Below are 23,776 nucleotides of genomic sequence, written 5' to 3' on the forward strand. Positions count from 1 at the left end.
AGGCATGGGGCATCCGTGGGAGCGGTGGGGGAAGCAGGTGAGAAGGTTGGACCAAAAGTCCAAGGAACATGGAGAGGAACTGGGAACTGGGCTTCCTCCAGCCATGCTCCCTGGGGAGACAGAAGCTGGGACCAGCATCGAGGAACCTCAGTGCTATGAGCACAAGGGAGGCAGCAAGGCGATGGGCAAAAAATAAGCCACGATAAATATTTCAAGGCCCGCACTACTCATGACAGCTGTAACAAGCGTATATCAAAAGCTCCCACAAACCCAGGAAATTTCATTAAGAAGCCCACACTGCCTGGACACATATGGAATTATGATGCTCCTCATCCTTTCCCGTGTCAAAATCCCCCAAGCCTCAGCTACCTTAAAAAGCTGTTTGTAACAGATCTGAGAGTTTACATCTTCTTAATGCTACCATATAGGGCACGTTCAGCTGGCTATATTTGACTGATATAGTGCATTCTTTATGGTGATCATTCCTTGATTAAAAAAAATATTTTTTATGTGTCAGGCGCTTTCTGTCACTATCTGCCGTAAATCAAATTGTCACAGGGATGGTAATAGCACATGAGGTGTTTGTGCTCCTAAGCACCACATGCAAACGGGTTTGCAGCACTGTTGCAGCCATGCTCGGACACAGATGTCCCTGGAGTGCAGCAGGGCTCGGGCACACCGTGGGGTACAGGGACACTCCAACCATCCCTTGTGCCACCAGGGTCACAATCACGTCCTGGCACTGGGGGTGAGGGCTGAGCCTTGTGCCAGCTGCTCAGGGCAGATGTCCCAAAACCACAGATAGAAACCACAGAGAAATATCTAAAATACCCAGGCATTGCAAGGGTGCTGCAGGACACGGCTGGATATGAATTAACCTGTGAATATCTCGGTGTATTTTAATATGAAAAACCCTTTTCTCCTCTCGCAGTGATAGGCAGAGTCCCACAAAGTGCTGCTGAAGTTGCTTCTCCCTTCTATTTCGTGCTCCCAGAACCGCTGCTTTGCAACCACCCCGTGTTTCTCGCACCGTGGAATATTCTGCACAGAAGTAAAATTTCCTGGCTGGGGATGCCGGGACAAGCTGTCTGTGCTGCGGGAACCCGAGCTGCAGCCGGCCTCGCAGGCCATCAATCTCCCACTCCTCACTTTCAGAGCTTCTCAAATTTCAGCCTGGCATCTCCGATCGTAAGTCTACTTCACCATTTTAATAGCACTAAATGGAATCTGTGTTACTGCCCTTATCTGCTCTCTATGTCTTCCGGGTCATACATGCTTAGTTTACTGTCAGAGACAAGTTTTTACTGCTGTCAGCACTGCGGAGCCGCGGTACCTGCAGAGCAGCAGGCTGCGTGCTCGGCTCTGCCTTGCTCATTGTCAAGAAAATTACCACCCGCAATCTGATTCCCGAATATTTGTCTTGCGGTGGCTTAATTGGTGCCATCAATGTAATACTGGAGAAAAAACACTATGCAGTGCAAAAGGAAAAGCGATGTTATCTATTTACAGTCCTTTTGTGCAGCGGTAATAATAATTAACATAACAACAATGACTAATAATTAGAATTGCCTGCATTAAGTTAAGGAGATGATTTTGTTTTCCTTCATGCGCAGGCATATCTGGGCTCATTTTCCTCCTGTCTGCGGGGAAAAGAAGTGTGAGAAGTCCACAAGCAGGCCAAAAGTGTCTGAATAGGGGGATGCAGGGGCTGCAGCTGCACCCCCAGCCCCTTGTGCACTGCTGGCAGAGGTGGCCCTGGGCACACACATGGTTTTTGGGGTTCCTGTGCTGGATGCCAGGGCTGGGTGTGTTTGCTCACCTCTGTATGGCCCCTGAGAGCCCTGGTCAGCTGTCTTTAAAATCATCCAAGGCAGAACAATGCAGGTGGAGATGCTAAAAGACACAGAAAAGATGCACACGTGGCTTCGTTTTCACACCCCTTCACTCCGAGCCCTGCAGGCTGGATCTGCAGTTCCAGCAGCAAAGAAAAACCTTTGTCAAATTAATAAATTTAGAAGTAGAAAACACCCACTGAGGGTCCAGGCACATTCTGGGGATCACCCACTCGGGTGTTGCACCAGCAGCAGTGACAGCGTTATTTTTGCTTTACGCCAGCACGAATAAGGGCAAGATCTGGAAGATAAGGACAAAGTTTTACTGCCTCTCTTCCCTTATTGTACCCTCACTGATGCTCTGGAGGCACCGTGGGGGCACCCAGCACCCCAGGCAGCCCGTGCCGGTGGGCAGGCAGCGCCTGCAGCCCGCTGCCGGGGCTCCCTCTGGCACGCCGGCAGCCGCGGGGCCGGAGAAGTGATCAGCTGTTTATGAAAGGATTGTTTATTAAATCCCGTTTGGCTAAAGTAATTCCTGCCAGCGTGAAGGTACAACAAATTACAAATGAATAATCCCTCCTGCCATTGGCAGGGGAGAGAGACCGCGCTCCCCGCCTGCACCGTGGCTATATTTAGCCCAGATACAGTAAATGTATTCCTATATGGAAACCGCTCTCCCCGAAGGTCTCTTTTTGTGACTGCTGGGAGGGACTGCAGAGCAGTTGGATGCATTATTGGGGCGGCTGCTGCTCCAGGACACACGTAGTGGGCACGGAGTTGCTGTAAACTGAAAAGCAGGGGGCAGATTTCAAGCCCGGCTGCCCCTGAGCAGGGATAAATCCGGCTGCTGGAACAGCTGTGCCTCACCGAGGGTCAACCCTGCTTTGCAGTGGTCTAGTTACAAGCACGTCAATCCCGCTACACCCAGCACAGGACCTTAATATAACTTTTAAATCACTGCAGAATGAACTTTGCATTTTATTTCCTCGGACTGTGAAAAAATACATCGCTCTCTCGTGCCCTGGGATAGGGCACAGAGACAGCTATTTATATCATTTCCAGCAAAACACCCCGTGAAACATAAAGTAAACTGGAAAATCAATAATTATTATTATTACAGTGACTGCAGGCCTCCGGTGTGGGGGGCACTGCACATCCCCACCACGGGAACCAGCCCCTCACAGAGCACTTACAGCTCTTCTGCATGGAAAGCAAAGAAAGCAACAGGGAAACTGAGGCCAGGAGCTACTCCTGAAGAGATTTATGGTATGGCAAAAATGTTCGACCTCACTCATTGAGTGTCCCAGCAGGGAATGAGGGCACCCGAGCCAAGGGGAACATCTCCACAGTCCTCAAAGGGGCACCAGGGCTCTGCAAAGCACTGCAGGGCTGACGTCTTTTGGGGGCTGAGTGGTTTAGGTAGGGATATAAAGCTGCACAGCTAATGCAGTGCTCTGGCCTGTTTTTGGGGCAGGATTTTCTGCCATGCCCCCAGGTTTGCCCTCCCCAGCCCTTCCTTGTCCGATGGAGGAGACAAATGTCATGGTTGCTGCTTGGGCTGGTTTCATCCAGGTGGGCCTGCTGTGCTGCACCGGTGCAAAACCTCCTGACAGACGGACAAGACAGCTCCTTGACGGACAGGGAAGAAAGGGGACACGGGCTGGGATGTGCCTAGGACAGCAGCCAGCGTGGCTCTGAGCACATTAATGCTTACCGTGCTCTGAAAGCACCTACCTATGCATCTCACCCCACCACCTGAGCAGCTTTTGGGTAAAAGAAACCACTGGCGTGAAAACCCAAGGGAATTTCAAGGCTCATGGCACTCGCATGTTGCTTTTAGATCAATCTCTATTTTGGCAGCAGCACTGCAGGAAAAACACATTGCCCTGCTTCTTGTACAACCAGCATCCGTCTTCACTGCAGCAGTGGGCTCAGGAGGAAGATGAGCTTGGTGAGGACGAGTTCATTTTCTTCCCTCCCTCCTTTCCCCGGAGCCCTGGCTGGCATTGCGATGGGCTGGGTGCACGAGCCACCCCTCGCCCAGCTTTATTTTTAGTTTGTGCCCAGAAGGCAGATAATGGCGATTGATGTGCTTTTTCCTCCAGGTTTAGGTTTCCTGTCAGCTGAGCCGCAGATAAACCATAAACACGAAGAACAAACAAACAATTAGCCTCCCTCGGACCCAGGCGCAGAGGCACTCCGCTCAGGTTTATAGCCCTTTTCCAGCTTTACTGCCAAGATAAATCTTTCACCACCCGCTGCCCAATCAACCCCAATACAGGAAAAAAAAAAAGGTGCTTATTTATTTATTTATTTATTTTACAGTAGATGTTTGATTTGTTATCGTTAGGAAACATTAAAACAAGGGTGCAAACAGATACATGGGCACTGACATGTAAATTATATATCGATCCGGAGGATGCGACGGATTAATTCTTCCTGGTGTGGGACCAGACAAGAGGCAGAGCAGCCTCTGCTTCCTCTGAGATGTGGTTTCAGCTGCTCTTGGACCAATATCTGCAGCATCCTTTGGCTTCATGCACACGTTAGAGTGCTATTTTACATGCTGAAGGGTGCACGAAGCCAAAGGATGCTGTGAAGCCAAAGGATGATGCCTTGCACTAGCTCTGATGCCTGGCTGCCATTAATTTTTGCAAAGAAAGTCTTTCTTTCTTTCTTTCTTTCTTTCTTTCTTTCTTTCTTTCTTTCTTTCTTTCTTTCTTTCTTTCTTTCTTTCTTTCTTTCTTTCTTTCTTTCTTTTTCTTTCTTTTCTTTTTTCCTCTTTCCTTCTTTCTCTCTCTTTCTTTTTTTTTTTTTTTTTTCAAGCAAAGAAGGAAAGTAATCACAAATTGCATCACCAGCACTGTTTGCTCAGGCAGCTTTGAGTGCCAGCACTCTCATGGGGTCTGCTTGTATGGGATTACTGGGCTGCTCGGAGGAGCCCCGTCCAATGCCTAGCTCAGGATAAAAAGGATCCAAGAACAGGGAAGAGGCATCCATCTTTGGCTGCCTCTTCATTACCCACATTTATTTTCTAAGCAGAAGAAAATTAAGATAAATCTGTTTGGGAGCGTGTTTATTTGTTTGTTTGCCTTCCTGTCATTTCCATTTATTTGCTCTGGTAGGTTTGTTGGTCGCTGGTGGTACTTTTGAGCAGTCTGTCATGCTCAAGGGAGAAGGTTAGCTTGGCCTTTTTTAGTTAGAGGAGCAGGAGGGATTATTACAAATCAGCCAGGGGTTGGGAGAGATTTAATCCAAGTTATGGGTGGACGGGTGCCATCCATGGATGGCCCTAGGAGCCTGCCTTGCTGCTTGTGCTTGCTGTGCAAAAAACAGGCAGAGAAAATGCAGAGGAATAATAAAAGCAAGAGGTTGTGTTCATACAGAGACTGGTGAGATGGTGAAGGGGGTGTGATCCATCCCACTCCAAGGGAGCCCAGCACAGCAGCTCCAGTCCCTTGTCCCATCACACAGAGGGCATGAAACACTCCCAGACCCAGAGGAGATATTTCTGCCTTCCCCTCATGGCATCACTGGTGCATCAATGCCATAAATGGCTGATTCAGTTTTGGTGGTAAATTACCCATGGATTTTTGTTTTAAACATACGACCGTGAATTTTGTCAAAACTCTGTGTGGCAGCTTCATTTTGTGTCTTTATTGTCCAGCGAGGGAGAGCTGGGAGTGCTAAATTAATTTCCGTGCTGAGACCAATAAATTCAGTTCTCCTGCTGTAAAAGATACATTAATTTTGCTACATTCCCTTTTTTTAATAGGCACAAAGCCACCTGGATAAATACAGGATGCACACAGAGAGCAGCCATGGACCTGGGCACAGGCCGTCATCTAAAATTAAGAAGTTGGATGCCAACAGCATGGTTTCTGACAGGGGATTTCACTTTCTTTTGACTTTGTTTTTCAGCATTTTTTATGTGAGGTGAGGGAAAATGATAGGCTGTAATAATCTCCTCAGCCTTAAAGGCATGAAAAGGAGGTGAAGGATATTCTCTGGGTTTAAAGTACACAGGGATTTTATGCTTAATGCCAAATATTTTGGTTTTGATAAATAAAGGAAGTGTTATCCTTGTGTGCCATGTACCATGGGGCTGTTCACTGGCAGTGGACAAACCTGTGCTCTGAGCTATTTTTAACAAGTTTCACCCAGGTAAATGGGATGTGAGCCCTGTTTCCTGCAGGGAGCCTGGGTCTGGGGCACAGCTCATTGTTCCCACAACGTCTCCTCATACTGGAGGCAGTAGACAGGCAGCTCTGGCCCCAGCTTAGCTGTGGTTCTGTATATGAAGATCTGTTTTTAGTGGGCTCATCACAAAATCTTGCTTCTGCTGAAAGTGGAAAGTAGGAAATCCCAGGCTAGTGGCTGCCCAAGGGATGAGTCCCTTCAAGGTCACCAAGGGAAGAGCTCTGTGTTTGGAGGAGGCTCCCAGTGCTGGTTTTCCAGTTGTTTCTCCAGCCTGGTTCTGATCTGGAGGGGGTCTTGGTGTCACCTGTCCAGAAGAAGTCAGGAGATGGCATAATGAAGATATATTGGACAAGTTTCTGGATGAAGAGCTGTGTTGTTCTTTAGTTCCTGAGTCTGAAATCAAACCTAGAGGCCTCTGGAGGCTTGCAGAAGCGAGGATGGGCACTGATGCCAAATGAAGGCTGAAAGAGCTCCGTGTCCACAAGAATCCTGCTCACGGCAGCACGTCCCCATTTCTTAGATGGATCTCTGTCCTGTGCTGTCTAGCCAGCTCATAGATTTCCTGCCAAATTCTCCTTGCTGTGCTATTACCTCATCCCTCCGACACTCTGCTTGTCCAATTTGACCATTTTTCTGGCATGTGGAGGGTGAAGTCTCCGAGACAAGGACTTCATGTCCACTGCAGCTCCGTGTCGTCTCCTTGCCCAACCAAAGCACGGCGTGGATGGGTGAACCTGTGCTCCTGCAGAGATTTCCCTGCAGAGACCCCAGAGAATACATTTCTGTATCAGCCCCAGCTGGTTTGGGGCAGGCAGAGTGAACAGGGGGCAGTGCTGGAGTTTGTCGAACGCAATTGGAGAAAATCAATAGGAGAAAAGATACAGCCATATTTCCTTAAAGCTAATAAAGCGGCCTCATCAGCGGCCAGAAGGAGCAAAGCAAAGCAGGGAAGTCAGGAAAAACCCTCCAGACCCACTAGCCTTTGTGCGGCAGAGAGCAGACGTCGGAGGCAGTGCATGTAAATCGCCATGCAAATGAGGCTGGGGAAGCTATAACGAATTAAAGTCACCACTGAGCCTTCTGATGCAGCCCCAGGGCTAGAGAGGAGTATTTCACTCTACGTGAGCATCCGGAGCTCAGGCACAAACTGTGCTTGCGAGAAACAGAATAAAAGGGGCAATTTAAGACAAGGGTGGCCATAAGTAGCAGATGAGAAAACACAATAAAAAGGAAGATTTCTTGCCCTGCAAGTGAATCCATTTACTTCAAAGGTACTACATTTCTGTGATACAATGGTGTAACATTTTTATTGGGGACTAATTGAGCCAGTGATATAATTACGACAGTAAATTAAGGACTGAAGTATACTTTGAATTTAGGAATAAATTCGTAAATACTTCCTTATCAGTGGCATGTAGGAAAATGGCCAGACTGATTTAGCAAGGAGGAATACTTACATATTGGCCATCTCAAGAAAATGATGAGCCTTCTTTCCATATAAAAATGAGTGATACACTAACTGCTTTGACTGCAGCCCTTTTATTCACTGCTCATTACAGTCAGTTTTACTAGTGGGTTAATAAAATTTAATTAATACTTAATTAAGGCTTACAACCAAGTATATCCGTTTTGATTACTTTGTCATCGCAGTGTTTACATAAATGCGCAAACCACGGGCCAAAACCAATCTGTCTTCGTGGGTGCTGATGCCTGCTGTTTGCCCAGAAATGGTTTGTAGATCCAGGTTCCTCCCTGGCAGCAACGGGATGACCTTGGCAAAGGCACACGTAGCCGCAGCCACCAGCACTCAGGGCACCCTCAGGACTGGTCTGTGCACCCAAAACAGCTCTCAGCCCAAAGCTGCCTCCTCTCCCAGCTCATCCACCTTCAAACCACCAGTGTGGGTACAGGCATGGAAGAAAAAGTGCCTGGGGAAGGAGTGTAGGATGGTCAGAAAAGTCCTCCTTGGAAGGGCAGGCTATGCATGGGTCTTTTTGCCTGCCAGGCTGAAGCAGAGCTCCTCAAAACCCTGCTTCTCTCCCATGTGGCTTTCCTTTCTGGTTCCAGCCATGCCCACTCAAACCATCACGTCGCCATCAGGCAATCTACTGGTCAGGAAAATAAAAAGACAATCAACCATGTAGCCAGAAATGCTTTCAGTCAGTTCTTCCTCTCCAAGTTGCTATGCAGATAATTACCTTCCAGGTGATCCTCAAATCATCCTAAATCCAATTCCAGCTCTTCCACTGGGGTAAGTTTTTTTACAGTTCAGTGACAGTCTGAGTGTCTTCTGTGTTGAAGGAAGTCTCATCCACATGTATACCCAGCAGAAACTGGATATTAGAGAGGAGAAAAGCCCTTGAATAATGTGTTTAATGCAGAAAATGCCATCGAACTGTTTTTTACGGAAGTCTATCCCTCAGAAACTGCTGACTTCTCTTTTATTATATTTAGCAATACAAATAGCTGAGGACTGTGTTTGGGCCTATTGCAGATAAAGTGCTGGAAAGACAGTCGTGGAGTGAAGGGACATTTATTTCCCTTACTGAGATCTGCGCTGTGCTGCCACAGCTGGTGAATCTTATCTCTCCGGCTTTTCTCGGGAATAAAGCATTTAGCCTTTGTAGCTGGCTCTTGTTACAAGGAGGCTAAGAGAAGATTCAATTATGTGCCACAGCACGGGGAGAGGGAGTGAGTAACAACTGAGTCCTGATGCACAGGGAAGAAAGTCAGGCAGTAATCACAGATTCTCTGAACTGCACACTGGAGACCTGGCTGACCACAAAAATGTCAATCTAGAGAGAAAAAGAAAGACGAGAGCCTAGAATACCCTCCAAGACAGACGTGAGCCTGGACTGGCTTGCCTGCAGATGTGCCATTGCGTGCTATCAAGATCTCTCTAGTGTTTCTCCTTGGAAGAGTTTCCACATGGAGAAATATTGCCCTCCCCAGAGACTCCCCCAGGAAACCAAAGCAAGAGAGCAATGAACTGCTTTTCCTCAAGGAAGACAATGTAGAGCACCACTAGTACAGCCTTGGAGTTTATTATTATACCTGCAACAATTATTAATCTCCTTCTTATATCCTTGCAAACCTTGGACGAGGGGACCATATTGCAGGCACACGGCCCATTAGGCACTTTTACACCCTTCTGCCTGGACCTGGCAGTGTTATATTCTGGCCAAATTTGGCCAAATATGGTGCCAGTCTCTCAATTCCTGCTTGCTGCCAGCACCCTGTGCCCACTCGGCCTCACCTCCGCCTTCAGTTAGCTGCTGGCAGACCCAAATGCAGGGCAGCCTGCCGGGTGTTCATCCAAGGCTCATTTATCTCTCATGAAAGTACATGACGTATCAAGCGTTTTGTCTTGATTAACGATGCTAATTAAGCTAATGGATTTGAGTAATTTTACAATTGATATTTTTATGTAATTTTGTTTTTGCTCTGCAGTAGCCAGAACTTGCTGCCCTGTCAGCTTCTCTCCATCATTATGTGCAGGCATCGTCTTTAAGGTCATACAAATAAACAAAGCGAGAAAGCTCTTCACTCCCATCCCGGCGCTCCCCCTGCCACCCATGGCATGTTCACAGGCCATGCTACAAAGCATATTTCAAAAGCAGGGAGTGGAGATGCTGAAAACAATATTCCAGTTGAGAAAAAAAATGGATTTGGAGTCAGGATGTTAGGCTGGGCTCTTAGTAACCCGGCTCCTCATCCCAACTTACAAGTTTCTTGGGGTCCCAAGAAGAAGCCACTCTGTTCTCCATCTGTGAATTGGACAAACTAGGTAGACCATGAGCTTTCTGTGGATGACTTTTATGCCCTGTAGGCACAGATGTGTAACACAGAGGGATGCTGAGCTACATGTAAGCCTTAGGGTTAAATACCCGAGGTATAGGCCAAGTAGATCAAATGGTGTTGGAGAAGCTCTTTGGGTGGCACCAGTGCTCCTTGCACATCTAGGAGCAAAGGGCAGGAATTAGGCTGGCAGTTTTGTAGTTGCATACACTGAGGAAGCTTTAAAAATCTTTTCATTCAAAGCCTGGATCCCCAGCGGGGGAATTTGTGTGCCTATATTTGTTTGCAGGACACCATCAGCCAGAGAGCCATGTAACTACTGACCATGTAATTACACTGTAAGGAGAGTTCCAGGTGTTGACAGGGCAAATAAAATACCAGGTTATTTTTTCCCCTCTGCAAGGGAGAGGGCTATCATGAGATCTTATGGCTGCAAATTATGTAGTAATTATGGCTTCAATAAGCAGGCAACTTCCAATATTGTTACCGAGTGATTGTCAGGGACTGCTACGTGCTGTGTCTGCACGAGTCACGGTTCTGCCCCTCAGGAGGAGAAATGCTGAACTTATTCCTGTAGTCCTGGGGATATTAGTGCCTCATACTTCTCAACAGCATGGACCTCTGACAACCATCCTGGCGTCTGGTATCAAACTCCTGGGAGTGCCTTGGTATGATGGTCTTGAAGGAACCAAGCAAGGAGCCAAGAGCAAGAAAATCCCTGCCCAGCCTTACTCAGCACCCGGCAAAAACAGTAATGCATGTGCACAGCTCAGCTGGTTGCACTGGGCACTACCCGTAAGCCTAGGCCAAATTTGTATAAATTTCTTCTCTGTCATAGTGAGCATGCTTGCAAGACATGGCACACCTGAAAATGAGAAGACTGTGTGTGGGTGAGGAAAAGAAATGAGTGATGATTTGGGGGGTTCACATACTTCAGGTCTAGTGCTTAGACTGAAACTGCATTTGCTTACTCACAAGTTTAGTAAAGCTAAAAACCAGGTCAATAGGTAAACAAGTAAGAAGCTAAGAGGCATCAGCAAGTATGCCCTGCTCTGCATGAGGACCCTGAGAAGGGAATTAAAGGAAGGAAGTGAAAGCATTGCATTTGCCTGAACTGCAGCAAATTGTACTGTGGAAAGGCAATGATATCACTTGAAGAGCTACAAGGAGCCCAGCTCTCTCTCCAAGCAGAGCCACATACTTTCCTTAAACTCTACAGCTTTTAATTCAAATTTTAATTATTATTCCTTATCATGCTCAGTGTGTTTCTGCTGCACTTATGAAACTGTCTCTCGTGGTTAATTTAACACCTGCAAATTCCCAAAGCTGTTAACTTAAATCTAGAGGATAAAGTCTTTGCCATATGTTTAAAAGATCATGAGGTCAAGTCTACTTGAGGCTGAGCTTTTGCTACAGAGCATATAGGGTATGTATTTTACTTCTTCAGTAGGACAGACCACTGTAGGCTTTGGGCTTATTTATCACCATTATTGGAGACATGCTGCAGTTGACTGAAATGTTATGCAACAAAACAAAATCTCAGAAGCAAGTGCTTTCAGGAATATTTCTTTTACCATACCCTCTTTGAGAAGGATAAATATTGATTCAGAGGCTTTGGGTACATTGATTATCCTTTTAGGGAAAGCATGATAGCATTAATAAATCTTGGAATTCTGCTTCCTGTGTTTCCAAGAGACTGTCTTCTCAGCACAGCCTCATACTGAATAACTGATCAGGGTCTCTTTTATTTAGTTTGGGTTTTTCCTTCTACCAGCACAGTGCCAGCTCCATTGAAATGAATATGAGTCTTTTCACTGCCATCACATGAAGTCCTGACTTTCCCCCTAAGCACATGTACAATATAGAGAGGGTCACTAATCTCAGCTCATAAACCTCTGTCAAATGACAAGCTATTATTTCCCCAGCCTGCGAGAACTAAGGCTTGACTGCCCTTTTTCTTAAAATTGGAGGGAAAAAGAAAAACCCTGAGGGATTACCCAAGGCCAAGCGTTTCAGGTGCGTCTGAATGTAAAGAGAAGAAAGCTTCAGTGTCCAAGGTCATCTTTCATTACAAAAGTCTTGCCACCCTCCCCCTCATTTAAAGCAGAGAACTGTTAATTTGATTGTCCCAGAAGGTCTCATCTGCCCCTATAATTGACGGAGAATGTTCAGCATTACCAGAAACCTGAGAGGAGGAACTATGAGCTCCCATCGTTGATCAGAGGGGTGATGTCCAACAGAACTCAAAACATGACTGCTTCCCACCTTCCCTGAGGGCATGGAAAGCAGAGCATGGGTCAAAAGGGTCAGGGGGAGGCTTTTACATCCCCTGGCAATGGCCCTGGCTGTTTTTTCTCAATGAGCAGCAGGCAGGACAGCCGTCACAACAGCAAAATATGTCGCTCTCCTTGAGCCAAAAGGAAATCTTTCAGAGCACATCTGTGATCCCAAAAGATCAATGGCAGGTCAGATACCACTTAGAGTGCTATTGGCACCCTCCTGGCGCTGCGCTCCAAGGAAGGCCACCCTTGGCCGATGCTTGCTGGGGATGAGGCAGCTAATTTGGGCTCATAAATCATGGATCGTGGGGAATCGCATCGGAGAACTGGCCTTGCAGTTCATTCTTACCAGGGTTTCTCAGGTCCTTGCTTTCCATTTGACATGGCAAAGGGCGCCATAATATGGCTGTAATTACAGCAACAGTCTTGGAGGCTCCTCGGCAGTTGTGGATGTGCATTTAAGTGAAAGGACTCGTGCTGATGTGCAGCTGGGGAGGACCTGGCCTACGGTTTTAAAGGCACCACTTCTAATTTTTTTCAAACATTTTCCTGCAGAGGAGCAACATGTCAAACTATGATTATACGGATGAGAAGCAGCAAACAGCATTTTTCCCCACTTCTGAGCAGATTTAACGGTGTTGACTTACACTGAGGGCACATACACACGGTGAGTTAGGACATCAGGTGCAGCACAAGCTGGGCCCCCTTCCCACCAGAGCATGAAGCACTCTGTCCATGATTTCTCAAGTGCCCGTGGCATGTCACACTCCAAAAGAAAGCAAATGGGAGAAGTTTCATGGTGCCCTCATCCTCCAGGGAAGTGGGAAAGAGAAGCCACCGGGTTCAACCACAGACCCACCTCCTAAAGGTGGGACCCCTGCTGAGAGCTGCCTGGGTGCCATGGCTGGGTGCAGGGTGGTGGACAGACAGACAGACAGATGGACAGATGCGCATCCATCTGTCTCCATGCAGCTCCCTGGGGATCCAGTTTCCGTAAGAGAAGACCGTGTGTCTGCAGGATCTGGTTGATTCCCTGGCATGAAATGAGCCATTTTGGGGAACAGATGTGTTTTGTGGTGCCCAGGGATGGAGCAGGGCACCTCCTGGGAACAGCTCCAAGCTCCTTTTCACTGGCATCCCCCAGCCCCCAAAACCTCAGCCGATGCTGGGGCCAGTCCAGCAGCTCGGGGTGACTCTTCATGGTGCCACCATGCCTGTTATGAAGCAATGACACCTCAGAAGCAAAGGCTGGGATGCCACAAATGTCGCTGCCCTTCCCAGGCACTTGCTGTGTCCCTCCCCAGCAAGGAAGGAAACCCGAGAGCCCACGCTGGTGAAAGCAGCGAGCTTGACAGGCTCATAAATACCGCACCGCGTACCCTTTCCACTCTGTCCTTTGAAAGAAAAGACCGATGCTCAGAAAGCATTTGATCGTGTTGGATTTTTGCCATTTTGCGGCTTACTTAAATGAGCTCAAGGGGCGAGCCGGGAGCGCGGACGCAGAGGGGATCTCACGGAGCCAGGGGAGCTGTCAGTGCAGAGGGAGGGCAGCCAGGCCCCGAGTGGTGTTTCCATCTGTCAGGTCAGCCAAAACCTGCCCTGTTATGGACCCAAAATAGGAAGAAGAGAAGCCGGGCGGGTGGCTGAAGGTGTAGAGCCCAGCAAGTGCCCGTGGCTCCCAGCATGTGCCTTTTGGTGACTTCTGTTGAGGGGAGATGAGAAAGAAGGGTGGGTAGTGTTTAATCTACCCCAGTGTATTTACAGCGTGGCTTCTCCAGCTACACCTGCATGCTACCACTATGCATGGGATGCAAGGCAGTGTGTGAGGAGTTTCACCCTGACAGTGAAGCCACCTGCCCTATATACTGCATTTCTAGCCCCATTTCCCTTCACCACATACGTATGCGTGAGATGAATGAGTACAGAAACAGCTCTGCATGTGCAAGCTAATAAAAGGTGTTAAAAAAAAAAAAAAAAAGACAGACCAGCTCTAACAATGAAACTAAACCTTCTACTTAATTTCTCCTGATTTTCAGGGCTTGTGGCTGTAAATTTTAGCTCTTGACACAGACTCTGGTTGGGACAGATGGCCTTTTGAAAGCCGTTCTTGCTCCCACTTTGGAGCTCTGGTTTGCCTGAAGATATGGGCTCTTCGTTTGCAAATGCAGTGTAAATTTATAGTGCTATGTAGAAGAGGAGAAATGATTCTTTATACCGAGTCCTTGGATTTTTTACAGCTCCTATGAATAAAATACAAAGAGACTTGAAAGGCTTTATTAAATAAGAAGGTGGGTGTCTTGAGGATGATCAGTTACAGGCATTGTGCTGGTGTTGCGAATTGTTGGTTTTAAAGCCTTTGGGGCACTCCATCGTTGATCCAATGATAAGACCTTTGTCGGCTTCAGGGAGCTCTGGCAGCTTACTCCAGTTGGGGACCAGTCCTGCATTTCCAAGGAGTATTAATAAGGTGCTGTGGTTTTGGCTGTACTTTGGAAAGAGGATGTCCCCTGAAAATGCAAGGAATAGGGAAAACCAACTGATGTGGGACAAAGTGCTTGGTGCATGATTTCAGTGTCATGTCCCCTGGGGCTGCTGTGGGGCTGGGGTAGGGTCTGGGGGCAATGCCCCAGCAGCGAGCTGGGTCTGGGGCCGGGTTGTGCAATTCTTCCTCCCTTCAAAGCAGCCCACAGTGGGGCTGAGCATCCTTCCTGACCCCGATGCATCCCGGGAGCCCTGTGCACGGCTGGACATGGCCAGGCTCCCCGCTGCCCTCCGGCTCACCAGGTGCATGCAAATGAGCACTCAGAGCGCAGAGCAGCTTTTAATTACCTACCAAAGGAGAGAGCTCCACGGCCATCCCATACTAATGCACAGCTGAATGTCATTTCTCCACACCTCTGTCCTCTCTGTGTGTATATATGGGTATAGAGAGAGACATGGAGACAAAGAGAGAGAGGAACACATATGTAAAGTAGATTGCATAGGTGTACAAAGGTGCATATACACACAAAGCATGTATTTATCGATACATGCACACACATGTATGTAAGAACTCTGCTGTCTACTTTGCCTGACGGAGCAATGATCCACTCAAACGGCACAAAGGGCTCTTCCAAGCAGTAACAACAGTAAATAGTTATGTCATTATTGCCACCAGTAATTTTTTTTTATATCATTATTGCCACCAGCTTTTTGCTGCTAGGTGAAGAAATACAGCCCAAAGATTTCACTGACTACCCACTTTTCCCACTTTCCCACTTTCCATTTTATTTTATTTTTTTTATATAAGGAAACTGGAGAATTGAAGGATAAAATAACTTTTCTAACATGGCACAATGAGTGACAGATTCACAGAAACATGTTGGAAGAGCCGAGGAAGCTTTGAGCAGACAGAGCTGACCGTGCCCTGTGTCCTACACACTGGAGAACTTCTTTTCTGCTAGGGAAATCCCAAACTAAGCTCTTCTTCACTGTATTTACCTTTCTGTCCACACACACTTGATTTTTTTTTTTCACATTACCACTTACTAAATATATCACAACATATCATTTACTTTCCTCTGTAGCTCCAAGACCTCTGAATGCCTTTCTTTCTCCACACAATGAATCGCTGGCTCAAATATTTAGATTTTCAAAAGAATACCATCATACAGTATACAAGCAATTTGTTATCACAGTGTGCAAACAAGGTAGAGAGGAGAGTACGCTAAAGTAAATTTTATGTATAGCTACTGTGTAAATTTGCCTATTTCCCAAGAGCGGTATTGTCACTATTAATCGTAATAGCGCTTCTAATATGGCATATTTCCAATATTTTGCCCTTAATTAGGATGCTGATCATACAGCCCTATTTAGTTCCTGTTGTGCCCTCTGCAACCTGCCCGGATCCTGTGCAGGGGGTGCAGGTGGGGGGGTCTCAGCAAACCTGGCCCCCCCAAAATGCCCAAGGGCAGCCGCTGTGCCCTCTCCTGCCTTCTCTGGATGCGAAGCCCCCACACAGCTCCCTGTTTGCAGGAGCTGCCCCCAGCCCTTTTTTTTTTTCCAACAGCAGGAGGTTTCTGCCAGTGAAGGGTGTGTTGCTCCCCGCTGCTAGCTAGCACGGACGTGTGTGCACAGGTTCAGGGGAAAACCAGCCCGTCTGGATGCCAAACCCCCAGTTCTGCAGGAAGGGGAAGGGAAGGAGATGGTTTTCAAGTCAAGATCATTTTCGGCTCTGCAAGTTGTCCTTGAGCGTGACTGCAAAGGGTTTATGACAGCGTGAGGCTGTGCTGGTCCTTCCACCCTAATGAGGAGCAAACCATTGCCTTTAACTCTTTTAAAGTGCAATTTTCCCCTTTATACATACACGGTTTAACGAGGGCTGGCCTTGCTCCCTGCTGCTGTGCCTTCTGCAAGCCCCGATGCACTCCCTTCAGCCTTTGCCATTTAAAACACTCATCCCCCTACATTTGAAAGGAAGGCAGAATAAAACACCCTCGTCCTGCAAAGCACACACGTGAGTTCCTGCTGCAGGACCAGGTACAGGATGCTGACACAGTGCCAGCAGAGGACTCATCGTGGGAAATGCAAGCAGATCAATAAGCCCCAGATGAAAAGGGAGGCAAGGGCAGACAGCAGGTAGCTACGATAGCATTGAAACAGTTAAAAAAATAATAACTCTGGGTTTGTTTGAAGCTGAAGGAAATGCTGTAGGGATTCTTCCCGTATTCTCTTGGTGGGAGGGTGAGTTTTTTGCAATAAGTTTAGTGAGTTCCTCCTCTGTGGCCTGGAACGAGACCTTTCACCTCTTCTACCTCTGCTTCCTCAAGCATCAAGGGAGAGCACTGGTCTGATCCTGCCTCGGTACCACATTCCCAGCGCCATGGATGAGGCATATTAAACAATGTCTCGCAGCCCCATGAGATAAGCAGGGCAGGACAGAAGGTCTCCGCACACCATGGGGAGCTCCTCTGACTTCGTGGAGCGTCAGCAGTTTGTGACTTCTCCGATTTCATCCCCCTTGGGAAGGACAGAAAGTGGGTCGCTCTCAGCTGGGCTTGGACCAGCTCAGCCAGGGCTGGGAATACTCCAACGGTTCCAGCATTAACCCCCCAGCATTATCATCAGTCCTTAGAAAAGAGACAGAGAGGATTACCCTCTTATTTTTCACTCCTGAAATGTCTTTTTATTTATAAGGCACCAAAACACCCTGCAGTCCTTTCAAATATCAAAAAAGACAGATAGAATATTGAAAGTCTAGTAAATAAAGAGGGCAGGGTTACCATGACCCTTCCCAGCCTCTCTTGGTCTGAGTTCCCCATTATGCAGTAAATAAATAGCTATCTGTTATATGGCTTTTTTTTTTTTTTTTTAATAATAAAAACACTTTGAAGTGTTTTGCTTTTCCTTAATTAAAAACACATCAAGCCATGGATAAAGCATTGTGGAAGGGCTTGTTGTGGCATTGCATTTTACAGCTGGCAAGCAAATTTCTAATAAAATGTTTTTTGAAAGGAATATTGCCTTCATTCAAATCTCCTATAAAAACTACCCATCCATTAATTCCAATTAATGACACTACAGCATTTCCACTAACACTGGTAGTAATTCTTGGCTAATGGATGATTTTCAACAAAATCAGAATCAATGTAAGTTTGGACAGGACCCTTGCAGAATTAATTTACTGCCCCGATGCTAGCTGAACCAGGGCACAGCAGTCTCCTCATGCGTATAAATCACGGCAGTTTGAAATGGTTTCTCTGCGCCATTGTATGCAGCCTCTGCAGAGTTTTCTGTGGGCTTTACGGGGAGAATAAAACTCATCCTGCTCGGCAGCTCGATCTTGTGGACCTGTCAGTGGAAGTTGTCCTTACGCAAAGGAATAGGTGCTGCTAGTGGAAGGATCCTGGTTGTAGGGGATAAAATGCAGAACAAAACCACCTGCCCCCAAACAGCTGCAGCATCTTAAAAAGGAAAGAAAGAAAGAAAGAAAGAAAGAAAGAAAGAAAGAAAGAAAGAAAGAAAGAAAGAAAGAAAGAAAGAAAGAAAGAAAGAAAGAAAGAAAGAAAGAAAGAAAGAAAGAAAGAAAGAAAGAAAGAAAGAAAGAAAGAAAGAAAGAAAGAAAGAAAGAAAGAAAGAGAGAAAAAGAAAGAAAGAAAAAGAAAGAAAGAAAAAGAAACTAGAGCTTGGTCTCAGTTCAGTCTCTTGTACTCTGATATTTTCACATCAACCTTTAGGACACAGAAACCCAAATCATTGTGCCAGTGGTGAGAGCTCAGCTCCCAGGTGCCCTTCAACAGACACATTTTCTTTGCATTTTCACCCAGGTGAGTTACTCAGGGCTTTCACTTACATCAGCAGAAACTTTTCCAGCCCTTTCTGCTAGAACCAAAGGAAAAGCAAGGCAAAGAAAGCAGCAAGGAAAACAGAGCCAGAGGCACCAAGAACCATGCTGAAGGTCTGAGAAGCAGCCTCCAGTACCAGGTTGGGAGTAATGGGGAGAAGGAAATAGGACAGAAGCTTTATATCTGGTTAAGGGAGCTGCTGGAAGGAACTCTGAATGTGTCTGCAGCTTTTTGCTCCTCAAGCTTTGCAGGTTTTTGGGATGTAAAATTAGGATGGGTTTGGAAAAAAGGAGGAAAAGTAACTTATTTTCCTCCTTTTATATGCCACCAGTTTTAGACTCTCACCAGCAAACCTACTGCAAAGTGAAAGCTATGTCAGTGAAAGTGAAGGCAAGTGCAATGAATTCAAAACCAGCTGTTTATGCAGACAGGTCTGGGTTACACTAATTTACATGTACATCCCTTTGCCAAAATGTGCCATCAGTAGAGCGCACACAGCAATAACAGGGCAACTGACTCGCTGGCTAGCATGAATGGTCAATGCCTGATGGCAGCGTGGGCCTGTGCCCATGAAACCCCCCAAAATGCTGCATGCATCCCATGAAGGCTCATCTCTGGACAAAAATATCCCCAGAGTCCATCTGGAAGAAGACCAGAGAAATGTCTGTGTGGATGGCAGAACATCCTGGATGGGGACAGGGCAAGTATCCAGACCTTCTCCTAAGCACACTGCCCATCGATGGCCAAGTGAAAGTGATTTCATCGGCAGGAGGCTCAGAGTGATTGGGGATTGAAGGCTTAGGAATAGAAAGGGAGGTTATTTATGTTGTATTTTGTGTATCAATACTGCCAGAAAAATGCAGAGAGCAGCAACATGAGATTTCTGACAAAGACTTCAAAACAATCTGGGGGATTGTGAATTTAATTCTCTCCTTCTTCTCCTTCTCCTTCTCCTTCTCCTTCTCCTTCTCCTTCTCCTTCTCCTTCTCCTTCTCCTTCTCCTTCTCCTTCTCCTTCTCCTTCTCCTTCTCCTTCTCCTTCTCCTTCTCCTTCTCCTTCTCCTTCTCCTTCTCCTTCTCAATTTCCCTCAAACCATTCATTTTCTAATGTTTCATCTGCACAATTCAAGTCAACTCCCCTTTAGTATTGTGGATTTAGGTGGAAAACCCAGAGGGTGTTTATTATTTTATTACATTAAACAGCACAAGCAGCCAGGAGTCCTGGGATGGAGAGGACAGGGCATCACAGGTCCCACAAAAGCATGCTCAAGGATCAGCTGGGATCCTCATCAGCATCCCTCCTGCTGCCACTACACAAGAAGGCGTCTTAATAGAAACCCTTTCCAAATCACACAGCCCTGCACCCTGTCATTTGCTGGATGGCTTTATTATAGCTTTCCATTTGTCTGCGCCGCCTGAGAAAACACAGGTTCATCCTTCCTCGGGTTAGAGGGATTGCGGGGTTTCCCTGCTGACTGCAACACCGTGCTGAGCAAACGCTGGCAGGAGGGGGATACATTATTTCAGCTGATAATAAGGAGCACTTGGCAAAAGGATTCTCATCTGCTTGGTGGTGGCAGTGCTGTTGCTATCGGTAATGCTCTTGCAGGCACCGGGCAGGCTTGGGCACAGATTTTGGGGCCACAGAGCAGCATGCCCACTGTGGCTCTCCCCAAGACTAGAGCTAAGCAAGCTCTTACACATTCACCTGGTTAAGGATCCTTTCCTGAACAGGGCTGAGATGCAGTGTTTTTTAAACTGATTGATATATTTGGAGTAAGTCAGTATTAATGATCATGTAAATTAAAATCTGGAAGTCCTCCAACTTTTTAAAAGCTTCTTCTGACACTGCAGCTCCTTGCAAATTGACTTTGTGTTCCAAAGATACCTACATGGAAATATGCTTTCGCTCACAAATATTTTTGGGAACAGGCTGCCTTTTAAAGAAGCTCGAGTAATTACTGTGACGAGGTGGTCACACGGGTCATCTGGAGCTAAGACCGATTTGGAATGCATATTGTTCAAAATAACCCGAGCATGCCTGTCATTAATAAACTCTGTTAAAAATTGCAATAATAAGGTGCACGCATGTTTTTAGCCTTGTTTGCTTGCTCTTTCTCACCACAGGATGACCCAGGGTGCACGACTCTCAACAAGGGTGGATCTGCCATTGGTGTGCTGCAGGAAAACTGCTGTGGAAAACAAAGCTGACATAGAAGAAGACCTATAATTCTGTGCTGGGTGCTAATTCACAGAGAAAAATAATGCTGCTCCCTGATTTCCATTTGTTACTCATCCAGGGAAGTTTGTCATGCCAAAAATGACTCTGTTGTATTAGTCAGGGTTAGTTATCAGTACTGCCCTTATGTCTTACAGCATATGCAGATGAATTGACCTTAATAACACCCTGAGAGCAAAACAGGACTCTGTCTGAAATCCTCTCCTGGTGGGAGAAGCCTGCAGATGGGCTGAGATCCATGGTTGTGGTCCAACCCAGCCCCAGCATCCTGGTCCTGGCTTTGGGCATTGGCTATGGCCACGTTTGTTGGGTTGTTCCTGCCGACACCGAGTGCATCCTTCATCCTGTGGTGTGCCAGGGCAGGAGATGCTGCCAGAGACTAACCAGCTCCAAAATCCTGCTTACTAGTGACGGAGAGCATTTCAGGATTCACCCTTAGCACGGTGAGCTGTTTGCATGGCTGTAGCCAGTAATTAGCACGGTGCTTGCTCTGTGCTTTCTTTTGCTTAAAGGGAAAGAGAAGCGGGTAATGCAGACAGAGTGGCTTGGATAGAAAGACAGACAGACAGACAGACAGACAAGTAGCTGGAGTGGGCTGGCTGCCTCAGAGGGGATGGTGGGACCTGCTCAGGCCAGGAGGATTCAGGGGATGTACCGGGGCTGGGAGGAGGGAGGTCAAGGTGCAAGAAAGCCACCATGGCACAGCCAAGGTCTCACACAGGGTATGACAACTGTCACCCCAGGGAGGCAGAGGTTTCAGCATTTTGGAGCAATCCACTTTCCTGTATCACTTCCACCAACTCCCCCAAGGAGCCCTGGGTTCTCCATATGTGCAAGAGCCCCCAGATGTCTTCCCATCCCTAGGCAGCACCAGACCCACATGCCAGGGAGTCACACAGAGAGGCAAGTGCAAGCCCCGAATGCATTCCCCATGCTGTCACCTCCTGCATCACCTCTGTCACCTCCTGCATCATCTCTGTCCTTCAGTGATGTCTCCTTCACTCCAGTCAGGGCTGCTCCAAGGGACAGATCCTGGGGCTGCCTATACTAATCTTGTAAACGCGACTCACTTTTGCCCAGGCTATCAAAGTAAAATGCCTCTACAGTGCAGTACATTTATTAAAGTCCTAATGGAATTACAGTCCTCCCACCAAAAAGCCAGATGGTTGGTGTTTTTATGTTATTAGTTAATGTAATTTAGTATTAAAGTTTTGAGTTAAAAACAGTACGCGTTGTTTTCCTTATGACATCTGCTTATATTCTGCCAGGAGGATGAATTTATGTTTAAATAGGGCTTTTCCTTTATTAATGAAGTCAATTAAAAGAATGACCCAAACAAAGGAGATGTTGGGTTTAGGGAACAATCACCTTTTATTACTGAAGGCAGGTCTGGCTCTGGGAGCTGCAATGCTGAGCATGTGCTGGAAAAATGCTTTTCTTGTCCAGGATGTTTAACATCCACTGAGAAGCAGGGTAGGGATAAAAACAGAATATCACGAGAGACTTCATATTTTTGTCACTGCAAAATGCTTTCTTTGCTGTGACTGGCAGCTGCCAGCGGCATGCGTGGGAAGTGACAGGGCTGTGAGGAGGGATGTCCTTGGGCGAAGAGCACTGCCATGGCCTCATGGCTTGCTCGGTCCTCATCTTTCAATTCAAAATCCATCACATGAGGTGCAAAAGCAGCTCTGAGGACTATTTCTCAGGCATGTGAAAAGCTTGAATTTCACACAATGCCGCTTTCCTCATTTTATTCCATCCTCTTTCTTCCTTCCTCATTTTATAGATGTGTTTTATGATACGACAGCAAGGAGAGGCTCCCTCACCAATTTTAGCACAGTGTTGGGTTTCTGAGCATCCTGGGCATCCCCGATCCCAGCAGGGAGCTGCTGCGGGGGAAGCAGGAGATTTCAGCCCCAGCTGCAGCCTGCACCAGGGCTGCTCAGGCACCGGAGCTGAGAATTCCCTGGGTGCTGGCACTGGCCTTCAGGTCGGTGTCCTCTAATTCCCCATGTTGGAGTCACATTCTGATGTAAAACTGCTGAAATTTGCTGGTGGTCTCCTTTATATTATCTCCAATGTCTTCTCCTTTCCATAGCACACTATCATTAGTGACCTTTCACATTTAGTATTAGGCAGGATGGAAGATAAAATCTCCCTTCAACTCAGATAAGTTTCTTTTTATGTTTAATTCAACATTCTCTCTCTTTTCCTTGCTTTACTTTTTCTTTTTCTCTGTTTTCTTCTTCATTTTTTTTTTTGGACATGCACACATCTCCAAGAGCCATCCAAGCAGCAGCAATGCTGTCAAGCTTTTGTGTCTGCAAATGCTCTCAGTAGTCATCACAGTTGTCCTGCAATGTGAAATTGTGAAATACCCACAGCTTCACACTGAAAATATTATCATAACATTTACAGAAAGACACTTCCAAGAGAGCCAGGCCAGCTTATGGTTAGGTTAACTTCTAACCTGATGGAAGCCAGTGTAGGAAAGACAAACTACGACAGTGAAGATCTGAGCTGTAACTCTATTCTTTCTTTTTTCTATTCTATTCTATTCTATTCTATTCTATTCTATTCTATTCTATTCTATTCTATTCTATTCTATTCTATTCTATTCTATTCTATTCTATTCTATTCTATTCTATTCTATTCTATTCTATTCTATTCTTTCCATCCACTTGTAGCTTGACAGCCATCAGCTCACCCCCAAGTCCCATCTGCTGCCCATGGCCAGGGGCTGGGTTCAGCCTGGGGGGCTCAGCTGTCCTGGGCTCCAGCATCCTGGCAAGAGAGAGAGAAAAAAAAAGCTCTTTGAGCTCCTCCAGACCTCCAGACCAAGGCACAGGCACCAGGGTTTGCTTCTGGTTGCTGTTCTGGTGAGAGACATCACCTTCCCCCGAAGGGAGGTGAGGTTTCCTTGCAGCAGTGCTTGGGGAGCTGCTGGAGAACGTGGAGCCTGGCCAGGCGGGCGGCTGCAGATGAAGCTGCCTTCCCCACTCTGCTCTGCTGCAAGAGAGAAGTGCTCCTCGGAAATTATCCTTTTTTTTTTCTCTTCGCTTGAAGCACTTCCTGTAAACCAGAAGATATATGACTGTTTCAAAGA

At 46.8% G+C, this 23,776-nt stretch overlaps 1 long non-coding RNA gene across 1 annotated transcript; it reads left to right on the forward strand.

The window, feature by feature from the left end:
• The first annotated feature begins 621 nt into the window (after positions 1-621).
• On the forward strand, positions 622-21,863 carry LOC137865415 (uncharacterized). The gene is made up of 3 exons (XR_011101885.1): positions 622-1,188; positions 3,938-4,126; positions 20,559-21,863. It is a non-coding gene; the product is annotated as an uncharacterized lncRNA (long non-coding RNA).
• The last annotated feature ends 1,913 nt before the right edge of the window (positions 21,864-23,776 follow it).

The sequence above is a fragment of the Anas acuta genome, chromosome 16, assembly GCF_963932015.1.
Source record: "Anas acuta chromosome 16, bAnaAcu1.1, whole genome shotgun sequence".
Classification (NCBI taxonomy): Eukaryota; Metazoa; Chordata; class Aves; order Anseriformes; family Anatidae; genus Anas; species Anas acuta.